An 11,394-nucleotide genomic window follows, 5' to 3' on the forward strand; every position below is an offset into this window, starting at 1 on the left:
ATCTTGCGAGATCACGCCGTGCTGTGTGAGTAAGTCCCCAAGAAACTTTACCGAAGTGTCAGGAGTATGAATAGACATCGCGTCCTGGCTGGTGGTGATACCTATTCACTCTCAAGACACTTACCCCCATTAGTACCCCGGTACCCACCACCACCAGGGGTGCCAGGAAGAGCCAGGTGCGATCCGGTACCCGACCATCTGACACGGGGTGGCCACAGGCTGGTATTATTAGGCTGGGAAAGCCAAAAAACAGTGGCCCTACCCATCCTGGTAATGCTAGGCTGCTGCTGCTGCTATGTTGTATCTGGCTGGTTATCAAAATTGGGGGGGACAACATGTCATTTAAAAAAAAAAAAAAAAAAAATTGGAAATAATGCCCCCATTTGTCATAACCAGCCAGATACAACATAGCAGTAGCAGCCTAGCATTAGCAGAGTTGGAAGGGCCACTGATTTTGGGCTTTCCCAGGCTAATAATACCAGCCAGCGGCCGCCCCAGTGCTCGACCATCACTACAGATGGTCGGGTACTGGATCACGCCTGCCTCCTCCCGGTTCCCTTGGTGGCAGTGGGTACCCGGGTAATAATGGGGGTTAGTGTTAACCTCTGGACCAGCTAACACTAATCCCCGCCTTAGTAATGGACGCTGTCAATCAACCAGCAGCTATTACTAAAACAGTAGTAATAAAGTTTAAAAAAATACAAGGACATAGAAAAAATATTTTATTGAAATAAAAACCCCCCACACAACCCTCATTAACCATTTTATTGAGAATAAAATAAACGCCGTCATCGAAGTAGTTCTCGTATAAGAAGTATTCCAAAACCGAACCTGTAAAAACACAAACAAATTTGTGACATACAAAAAAGCAGAGCAGTTCTTATACTTACCTTTCCTGGGTACAGGGCTGGAGCCGCAATGTCAGCGAGCTGGGCACTAAATCTAATCCTATCATGTGTGATACTTACCGTCTGCTGAGCCACTGTATCTAATCCTATCCATAGCTATAGGGTAGTAGTGCTATAGATATTCTGTCTCCTATATATACATATATATACATGCACACACTTTTTTTGGGGGGGGGGACATATGTATTGGGGCTATCGCCCCTGACATTTTAAGACGTTAGCGACGCCCCTGGCTGCTGGTGCTGCATCGTTGGGTCACTTAGGAGACCCAGCGATGCAGCTGAAATCTGCGGACCGTCGGCCATGAGAAGAAGTTTGAGCGGCCCAAGATGGACTTTTGCACCGGGGCCCATGACCCCTGTGCGTGGACGCCACTAAGCAGTACTGTGTAGGGACACTACAGGCACAATATACTGCGTGTGGCACTTAGGGGGCATAATACTGTTTGGGCACAATAAGAGGACAAAATACTGTGTCCTTGAAGGGGTTATAATATATTATATTATTAAATATTATTATTATACTGTATGGGGGGCACTAAAGGGGCATTCTACTCTCTGGGGGCACTATATAGGGCATTATAACTTTTTATGGGGCATTTTTTTAATGATGGGGTGGGGCGATGAAAGATAATTTCACACGGGGCGCCATCTATCTTAAGGCCGGCCCTGATGGTAAGGCATGGGGACGAGCGATTGTAGTAACGATCACTCGCCCCATACTTTACTGATCATAGCTCCTTGTGAAAGGAGCAAACAAGCGCCAATCAATGTGCTGTCTCGTTGATCGGTGCTCATCTTTACGGCCAATATCGGCTGGTGTAAAAGGACCCTTACTTATTTCACGGTTCTGCTGCAGTCTCTCTGTAATTATATGTAATTTTCCACATTGCATTATGCATCATGTTCTATTATGAACTCAATAGAACTACACAATAAAATAATATAGATAAAAGCTCAATCTGACAAAGGAAAAACAAGGATGTAAATTCTTATCTTATTGTATTTGATTTATCTGAAATGCGTAGAAGAATAGCATGTGATGAGATAAACAGCAGCTGTGTTTACGTGTCTGCAATTTACCGTAATCTGTAAAGCGTAATTTTATGTTTAGTAACACAATAACGTGGATGAGGCATAAACTGACTGAATAAGAAACGTAAATGAGTGTACACAAAAAACATTATGCATTTGGATTTACAGCAAAGAGATGCGTAAAAAATGGCAGATCAATGCTAAAACGTTATCGTGAACCCAATAGCAGCAACTACTATCACTCATCAACCTGTGGTGCACAACCTTTTCAAACCTACAAAACTACAAATAGATGATGTCATTGTGCATAAGGCCCTGTTCACATCTTGTTTTTTGCCCTACTTTTAGCGTGTATGTACAGACTAATTATGCCCATAGGGCTCCAATAGCCCAACAGAGGTTAAAAAAAGTGTTTTGGCCTCCGTCAGGCTTGTATTGTGTTGGTATACCTTTTTTTGTGCCACAATTATATCAATATGCCTAGAAAATTCCCTCCGCTTCCCAGAGGCAAACACTTGTATCTCAAGTTCCTGAGATTCAGACGAGCGTGTTTCGTGTGCTGTCCGTTGAAAAAACTGACAGCACACGGACCCATGCAAATCAATGAGGCTATTCAGACATGCGTGATTTTTATCGCAGCGCATGTTCGTTGCGTGAAACTCACTGCATGTCCTATATACCCTGTCGCCCATTGAAGTCTATGGGTGCATGAAAAACACGGACAGCACAAGGACGAAATCTGTGGGCTGCCCGTGTTTCACGCATCATTTGCTAAAGAAAAGCAGAGAAATTTAAAAGAAAAGAAAAAAAGGAAGTTCTTGCCGAGGATAATCACGGACGTGAAAAACGGATGCCATATGCAAAGCACACTGATACCACACGGAATGCACACTGATGGCACACGGACATGAAATGCAGGAAATACGGTCTGTTTGTTGCGCACGCAAATCGGACACGCTAGTGTGAATGTAGCCTAAGGGTGTGACATAGGGGAAATGGGATATTATCATAACTGCAGTTTCTTAAACTTTTAGGTTAGAAGTCCAAAGGGGGTTTAACACAGGACGATTATCGTGCAAACGAACGTTCATAGAAGGCTCGTTCCTGATAATTGCCCTGTGTAAACAGGCCAGCGATCAGCAGATGAACGAGCAAACGCTTGATCATCTGCTGATCATATAATTTTAAAAAAGTAAAATATAATCGTTGTCGGCAGCACATCGCCCTGTGTAAACAGAGAGACGCGCTACCGACATGATAATAATGTATGGGGACGAGCGATCGGAGTAACGACCGCTTGTCCCCATCTACAGCTCCGTGTGACAGGAGCAAGCGGGCGCCGACCAACGATGTCTCGTTGATCAGCGCTCGCTGCACCGGCCCAGTGTCGGCCCGTCTACTATGTATAAGATGCACGGGTGCCAAGAATAGATCTCCTGCATTGTCTGCAGAGCCTCCATGCAAAGAAATGGGTAGACGAAAGAATAGGAAGCCGAACTGACCCCCCACCCTGATTGAGCATAGTCTTGGCGTAGTTGGATCAAATTTCTGTGACGCGGGGCACTTGTCTCAGAAACGTTTAGAAACACTGCATTAGAGCCAATACTGAATGTTACATTTAATTAGAAGGAAATTTCAACTTCCTGAGATAAACCCATCTAACTAGAAGTTCTCTTCAGTTCCTTTAGATCCTCTAAAAGAGGTTTGAAGTCATTGACCCTCATTGACTTGATGCTAATATGCCACTTTCTTCATTTGGACTTTAGTGATTTTGGATTAGAATTGATGTCACGGAGCCAGCAGAGAGTAATGTGAGCCTGAGGCTAGTCCAGGGAGCGGACTCCCAGGTTCACACTTTAACCTTCGTACGGAGATGTGGACTTTGCATCTCGGAGTCCCCAGCTACCCCCAGTTTAGTGTTTATTGGCAACGACTAACGTGAGCAGGATTGAGAATTCTGATTCAAAATACTAGAGAAGCAGGCAATATACAAGGTCAGGCAGGTAGAAGTCAGGGCAGGCGGAGCACCGTCACTACGGTTAGGGTATGTTCACACGGCCTATTTTTGGCCGTGTTTCGGGCTGTAAACGCCCGAAAAACTACCGAAAAATCGGAAGCAGAACGCCTCCAAACATCTGCCCATTGATTTCAATGGGAAAACAGCGTTCGGTTCCGACGGTGCGTTTTTCGCGGCCGCGAAAAAGAAGTGCAGGACACTTCTTGGGACGTTTTTGGAGCCGTTTTCCATAGACTCTAGTGAAAAAAGCTCCAAAAACGGCCGTAAAAAACGCCGCTGTAAGACATGGTGGGGGCAGTGTGAGGGCATGGTGGAGGCAGTGTGAGGGCATGGGCATGCATGGCTGCCAAAGGCACTGGGTGACTAGTGTTTATTGATGATGTGACTGAAGACAGAAGCAGCCGGATGAATTCTGAAGTGTTCAGGGATTTACTTTCTGCTTAGACTCAACCAAATGCAGCAGGTTGATTGGACGTTGCTTCACAGGACTGATGGACAATGACCCAAAACATAATGCGAAAGCAACCCAGGAGTTTTCTAAGGCAAAGAAGTGGAATATTCTGCAATGGCCGAGTCAATCACCAGATGTCACCCCGATCGAGCTGCATTTCACTTGCTTAAGACAAAACATAAGGCAGAAAGACCCACAAACAAGCAACAAGTGAAGACGCTGAAGAAAAGGCCGAGCAAAGCATCACAAAGGAGGAAGCCCAGCGTCTGGTGATGTCCATGGGTTCCAGACTTCAGGCCGTCATTGCCTGCAAAGGATTCTCTATAAAGTATTAAAAAAAAAACATTTTATTTCTGGTAATGTTAATTTGTCCAGTTACTTTTGAGCCCCTGAAATGAGGAGTCTGCAGAAAAATGGTGGCAATTCTTAAATGTTTCACAGGATATTTTTGTTCAACCCCTTGAATTAAACCTGAAAGTCTAAACTTAAATTGCATCTCAGTTGTTTCATTTCAAATCCAATGTGGTGGCAGCGGAGCCCAAATCATGAAGATTGTGTCACTGTCCAAATAACTCTGGACCTAACTGTATGTTAGCGAGTGTAGACACATACTGCAATGACTACACTGCTAATAATTTTCAGTCCCCACATAACCCCTTTAACTTTATAAAGGGTGTAACATAGTACTTTTGTTGGCGGTCTCAGTACGACCCTGTGATTTCTGTGTACACTCCTGCATAGTCACTCTCTATTGGAAAATATTGGAGTATTGAGGGGTCTGATTGAGATGTCAGAAAAGTGTTGTAGTGGAAAACCCCTTTAATACTTCTATATCAGACTAATTTACCATGGAACATTAAATGTCTATATTTAACAAATAGAATTGCATTAGATGGATCGTCAGCAGGATAGCGAATATGTATTATAGGGAGTCTGTCATCACAATTTCACCCCCCAAACCGCTAATACCGCTATGAGGGCAGATTCAGACGAACATTGCGTTTTTGCGCACGCAAACAACGCAGCGTTTTGCGCGCGCAGAAACACCTTGACAGCTGCGTGTGTCATCCGTGTATAATGCGCGGCTGTGTGATTTTCGCGCAGCCGCCATCATAGAGATGAGGCTAGTCGACGCCCGTCACTGTCCAAGGTGCTGAAAGAGCTAACTGATCGGCAGTAACTCTTTCAGCACCCTCGACAGTGAATGCCGATCACAATATCGAGAAACCTGTTAAAAAAAAGAAAAAGTTCGTACTTACCGAGAACTTCCCTCCCGGCCGTTGCCTTGGTGACGCGTCCTTGGTGACGCGCCTCTCTTGACATCGGGCCCCACCTCCCTGGATGACGCGCAGTCCATGTGACCGCTGCAGCCTGTGCTTGGCCTGTGATTGGCTGGAGCTGTCACTTGGACTGAATTGTCATCCCAGGAGGTCAGACTGGAGGAAGAAGCCGGGAGTTATCGGTAAGTCAGAACTTTGTTTTTTTTTTACAGGTTCATGTATATTGGGATCGGAAGTCACTGTCCATGGTGCTGAAACAGTTTAACTCTTTCAGCACCCTGGACAGTGACTTTCTCCTGACGTCGCGTACCGGAATTTTTTTTGCCGGGTTCGGCCAAAACGAGTTCGGCCGAACCCGGTGAAGTTCGGTTCGGTTGTCCGGGTTCGTTCATCTCAAAGACACTCCGTTTGGATGTTTGGAAACAGAAAAGCACGTGGTGCTTTTCTGTTTACATTCATCCTTTTGACAGCTGGTGCGCTGTTTCAGTCGGTTCGCACGGAAGTGCTTCCGTGCGACCTGCGTGGTTTTCACACACCCATTGACTTCAATGGGTGCGCGATGCGCGAAATACGCGGAGATATTGAGCATGTCGCGCTTTTTGCGCAGCTGACAAACGCTGCGCAAAAAGCACGGACTGTCTGTACTGCCCCATAGACTTGTATTGGTCTGTGCGTGGCGCGTGAAAACCACGCGGCCCGCACGGACCCAATACACGTTCGTGTGAATCCCCCCTAAGGATGATCATTTTTCAAACATACCTATGTTGCCCTTTATTCACCGATAACAGGTCTACACGAGTTTCCCCTGGGCAAAATATTTCTTATTTTTTACTGAATAAACACCAAAGGGGATTTTTTTTTTGAAAATCATAACATTATGTTATGCTTTAACAATAAAATCCCCATTGGTGGTTATTCAGTGAAAAATACCTATGTTGCCCAAGTCAGCCCATAGTGATTTTATTCCTCCCGGTGTCGTATGCAAATGAGCACTGATGAGTCCTGTAATCCAGGAAGTGTCCGGATTCTACATGGTTTCTGCTTAGAATGCAGGACACTTCCTGGATTGCAGGACTCATCAGTGCTCATTTGCATATGGTGCCCACTTTTTTATGGTTCACAATGGGATGACTTGGGCAACATAGGTATGTTTAAAAAAACTCTCATCCTTACCTATGGTATATAGCGGTTTTGGAGGCGAAAATGTGATGACAGAAGCTTGAACACTGGGGGGGGGGGGAGGGGAGGGGGGCGGGGGTTGAATATTTATTGTAATGATAATCTGTAAACCTGACAGCTTCTCTAGGAGACATATTTTATTGATCACTCTCACTCCTTCCCGCCAGAAGAACATTTATTGCCACGTAGATGAAGCTCTCTGGATGGATCCCCATGCTTCCAGAGATGAAGGTATTCTGCTCTACAGATAGATAATGTAATAACATTTATAATTCATTACCCGGGACTAACGTATTGCATGTATCAGCAGGAACACATCTCCCCGTCATAGGACAACAGTGGCGAAACAGTTTATTTTTTATTATATTCTGTAGAGCTCGAGAGGAAGGCTTCTCAAACTTCTTCCTCTGAGGCCTCAGCAGCCAAACAATAGTGATGCCTGAGCTTCACCAGCGGTCGACATCCATGCCAAAATGGGACATGTAGATCACGTAGATCGTGTGTTGAAGTGAATTACTTAGGTCTCACCCATAATAGTGCAGACCACAGTGCTGGCCATAATTCTCCTAGGGCACCACTGCTGGGACAGAAGCAATATGTCCCGGGACAATAGGACTTTCCTACTGAATCTAGAGCATTTAGGAGACACCATAATCTAGGCATACGCTATATGACACTGGTACTGTGGAGGGGGCTACCGCCATATTGTTTGCTACGGGGACTCCACCAACCTTGATCCGGCCCTGGTCCTACCTCGGAATTGATTCTCCAGGGTTTTTTTTTTTTTTTTTTTTTAAACTCGTTTTATTAAGAACTGTTACAGTAACAAGTATAAAATCAGTCACACATCACTAATTACAAAATATGGCACATTGGATCAAGGAAATTTACATACAACAAATCAAGTAATGAGTACATACAGAGCATTCCAAAAAGATGATATGTCATAAACAATGGCACTTAGACTGGTTTGCTTGGACGTATGCATGACAATGGTAATAAAAGGACAAAAAACAAGAACAGAGATAAAAGAAAACAAAACAGCCTAGGACCCATGTCACCCATGAGCATCTAATAAATCCGGCACAGCAAGTTCATGGAGATACATAATAAAAATGCGGGTCACCTATATAACTATCTCACGGTATCTGGTGAACCAACGGAGGGGTTGACTGTCAGAGGGGAGTTATTCCAAATATCCCAAACCTTAGAAAACTTAGTACTACAACCACGATTCAGAAATACAACCTTCTCGAAAGGTATTACAGAATTTACCAATCCCTTCCAATGACCAATTGATGGAAGTCGATCATTCATCCAATGCTGTGCTACATGGCATCTCAGACAGTCTGAAGAAGGCAAACGTCTCATTTTGAATATCCTAACCGGGGTCAAATATGCCTGGTGTATTATATATAACTGGATCATTTTATATTGTTTGCGGATGGGGAAACTTGAAGATGAGACTCCAAAATATCATTCCAATCTGTGACGGACACAGGGTATGTGGACCCACTAGGCCGCTCCGCCGTAGCGGGGAGGCAGTTGACCAGGTCACAGTCTATGCGGAAGTCAATGGCAGACAGTAATGCTTGGGTACCTGAAATAGTCCGGACGGTGGCTGTGGCTTCAGCGCGGATGGAGGCAGATGCGGCAGGTGGCGCCAGACATGGCGGGCAGTATCCGATGAAGCGGAAGACACTTGACGTGGCAGATGACACTTGGCGTGGCAGAAGACACTTGACGTGGCAGATGACACTTGGCGTGGCAGATGACACTTGGCGTGGCAGATGGCACTTGACGTGGCAGATGGCACTTGACATGGCAGATGACACTCCAACGCTGGTAGGCACAGGAACAATACGGAATACAGGAACGGTAACAGGGCACGGGTAACAGCTGGAACGGGAGACACTAAGGGACCATTGCGAGACAGACTGGGAAAGACTAACAACGCTCAGGCAAGGATTAGAAGGCCAGGGGCCTTCTTATAGACCAGGAAATCGTGGCAGTTGATCGTGATGACGATTTCCTAATTGCGCGCGCTGGCCCTTTAAGGCCGGGCGCGAGCGTGCGCGAGCACCCTACGGGACCCAGCCGAACGGAGCGGAAGTGAGCGCTGGCATCTCCTAGGAGGGAGACGGAGACCATGGCTGCGGGCGTCGGGAGGTGAGCAAACCCGACGGCCCGCGGCCATGGACGCTACAGTATCCCCCTCTTACGCCCCCTTTTCTTGGGGCCAGAGTGAGAGAGGAACTTTTTAATAAGAGCAGGGGCGCTGAGGTTCTCTTCTGGCTCCCAGGACCTCTCCTTAGGACCAAACCCTCTCCAGTCCACCAAATAGAAAGTCCTTCCTCCTACCCTTTTGCAGTCCAGGATCTCCTTTACCTCGAATATATCAGAAGGACAGCTGGGAGCAACTGTGGAACTACAAGTCTTGCTGTAGTGGTTCAGGACCACTGGTTTCAGGAGGGACACATGGAAGGTGTAAAGGATCTGCCAGGCACAGCTTCTGTGTCAACGCCCATAGGTAATCAGTCTGCACCTGCTTCTATGTCTGTGAGACTGACTCCATCTTCCACCACTCAGGATGGCAGGCTTAGGAGTGGGAGAGCCTATCACAGCCTGGCCAGACAGAGCTAGCTCCCGCCCTCTGTCTATTTATACCTGCCTTTCCTGTTCCTCCTTGCTTGTGATTCTTCTCGTGTGGTTTCCTGGCCCTGCTGCAGCTTCTGAACTATTTGACCCTGCTTCATTCTGACCCTGGCTTACTGACTACTCTCCTGCTCTGCGTTTGGTACCTCGTACACTCCTGGTTTGACTCGGCTTGTTCACTACTCTCCTGCTCAGCGTTTGGTACCTCGTACACTCCTGGTTTGACTCGGCTCGTTCACCACTCTTGTTGCTCACGGTGTTGCCGTGGGCAACTGCCCCATTTCCCTTAGCTTTGTGTACCCTTGTCTGTTTGTCTGTCGTGCACTTACTGAGCGTAGGGACCGTCGCCCAGTTGTACCCCGTCGCCTAGGGCGGGTCGTTGCAAGTAGGCAGGGACTGAGTGGCGGGTAGATTAGGGCTCACTTGTCTGTTTCCCTACCCCCATCATTATAGAAGGAGTTAGGGATTCTGAGGGTAGGAAGCAGCCGCAGCTTATAGGAGACAGGGTTAATTTGTTGCAGGATGTCGAAAGGACCAAGGAACCTGGGAGCAAACTTGTATGAAGGCACCCTCAAGCGAATGTTCCGAGAAGACAGCCAGACTTTAGTCCCAGGAAGATACTGAGGCGGCTCTCTTCTCCTAGTATCCGCCTTTCGCTTCATGCGATCTACCGCCAGCAAAATAGAGGACCGGGTCTGTTGCCAGATTTGCAGGAAGTCCCCATATGCAGAGTCAGCAGCGGGTACCTGAGATTAAGTTGATACAGGAAGAGGAACTCTGGGATGTTGACTGTACACAATGTGAAACGGAGTGGAAGTGGTGGACTCACTTGTGTGGTTGTTGTAAGAAAACTCGGCCCATGGAAGAAGCTGTACCCAGTTATCGTGCTGTGAAGAGATGAAGTGACGGAGATAATTTTCCATGATCTGGTTGATCCTCTCAACTTGCCCATTGGACTGGGGGTGATAGGCAGAGGAAAAGTCCAAACTCACATCCAGGAGTTTACAGAGGGCTCTGAAGAACTTAGAGGTAAACTGAACCCTCCGGTCAGACACAATGTGAAGAGGCAAGCCATGCAAGTGAAAGATGTCTTGAATGAAGAGACTCGCCAGTCGGGGAGCAGAGGGTAGGCCGGTCAGCGGAATAAAATGTGCCATCTTAGAGAACCGGTCCACCACCACCCAGATGGTGTTGCATCCTGCTGAGAGAGGAAGGTCTGTGACGAAGTCCATAGCGATGTGCTGCCAGGGGGCACTGGGTACAGGCAGAGGTTGAAGCAGGCCGGCAGGCTTGGAGTGAGTCACTTTATCAGAGGCACACACCGTGCAAGCAGAGACAAAGTCCAGAACATCCTTAGGTAGCGTGGGCCACCAGAAGTGACGAGCTATCAGGTCTTGGGTTTTACGGACACCGGCGTGCCCAGCTAGTTTAGAACTGTGTCCCCAGCGGAAAATTCTTTTTCTGTCTGCCAACCGAACAAAAGTTCTCCCCGGAGGGATGTCTCTAACCTGCAGAGGATTGGCGGTGACCACGCAGGATGGGTCTATGATCGTCTGAAGGGACTCCACCGTGTCTTCCGTCTCAAATGATCTGGACAGGGCATCGGCCCTCACATTCTTGTCAGCGGAACGGTAGTGGAGCAGAAATTGGAAACGGGTGAAGAACAGTGACCACCTGGCTTGACGAGGATTCAGTCTTTGAGCGGACTGAAGGTAGGTGAGGTTCTTGTGGTCGGTGAAGATCAGGATGGGGTGAGCAGCGCCCTCCAGAAGATGTCTCCACTCCTCCAGGGCCAATTTGATGGCCAGTAGCTCCCGATCTCCAATTGAGTAATTGCGCTCAGCAGAAGAAAACAGTCTTGAATAGTAGC

The sequence above is a fragment of the Rhinoderma darwinii genome, chromosome 1, assembly GCF_050947455.1.
Source record: "Rhinoderma darwinii isolate aRhiDar2 chromosome 1, aRhiDar2.hap1, whole genome shotgun sequence".
Lineage (NCBI taxonomy): Eukaryota > Metazoa > Chordata > Amphibia > Anura > Rhinodermatidae > Rhinoderma > Rhinoderma darwinii.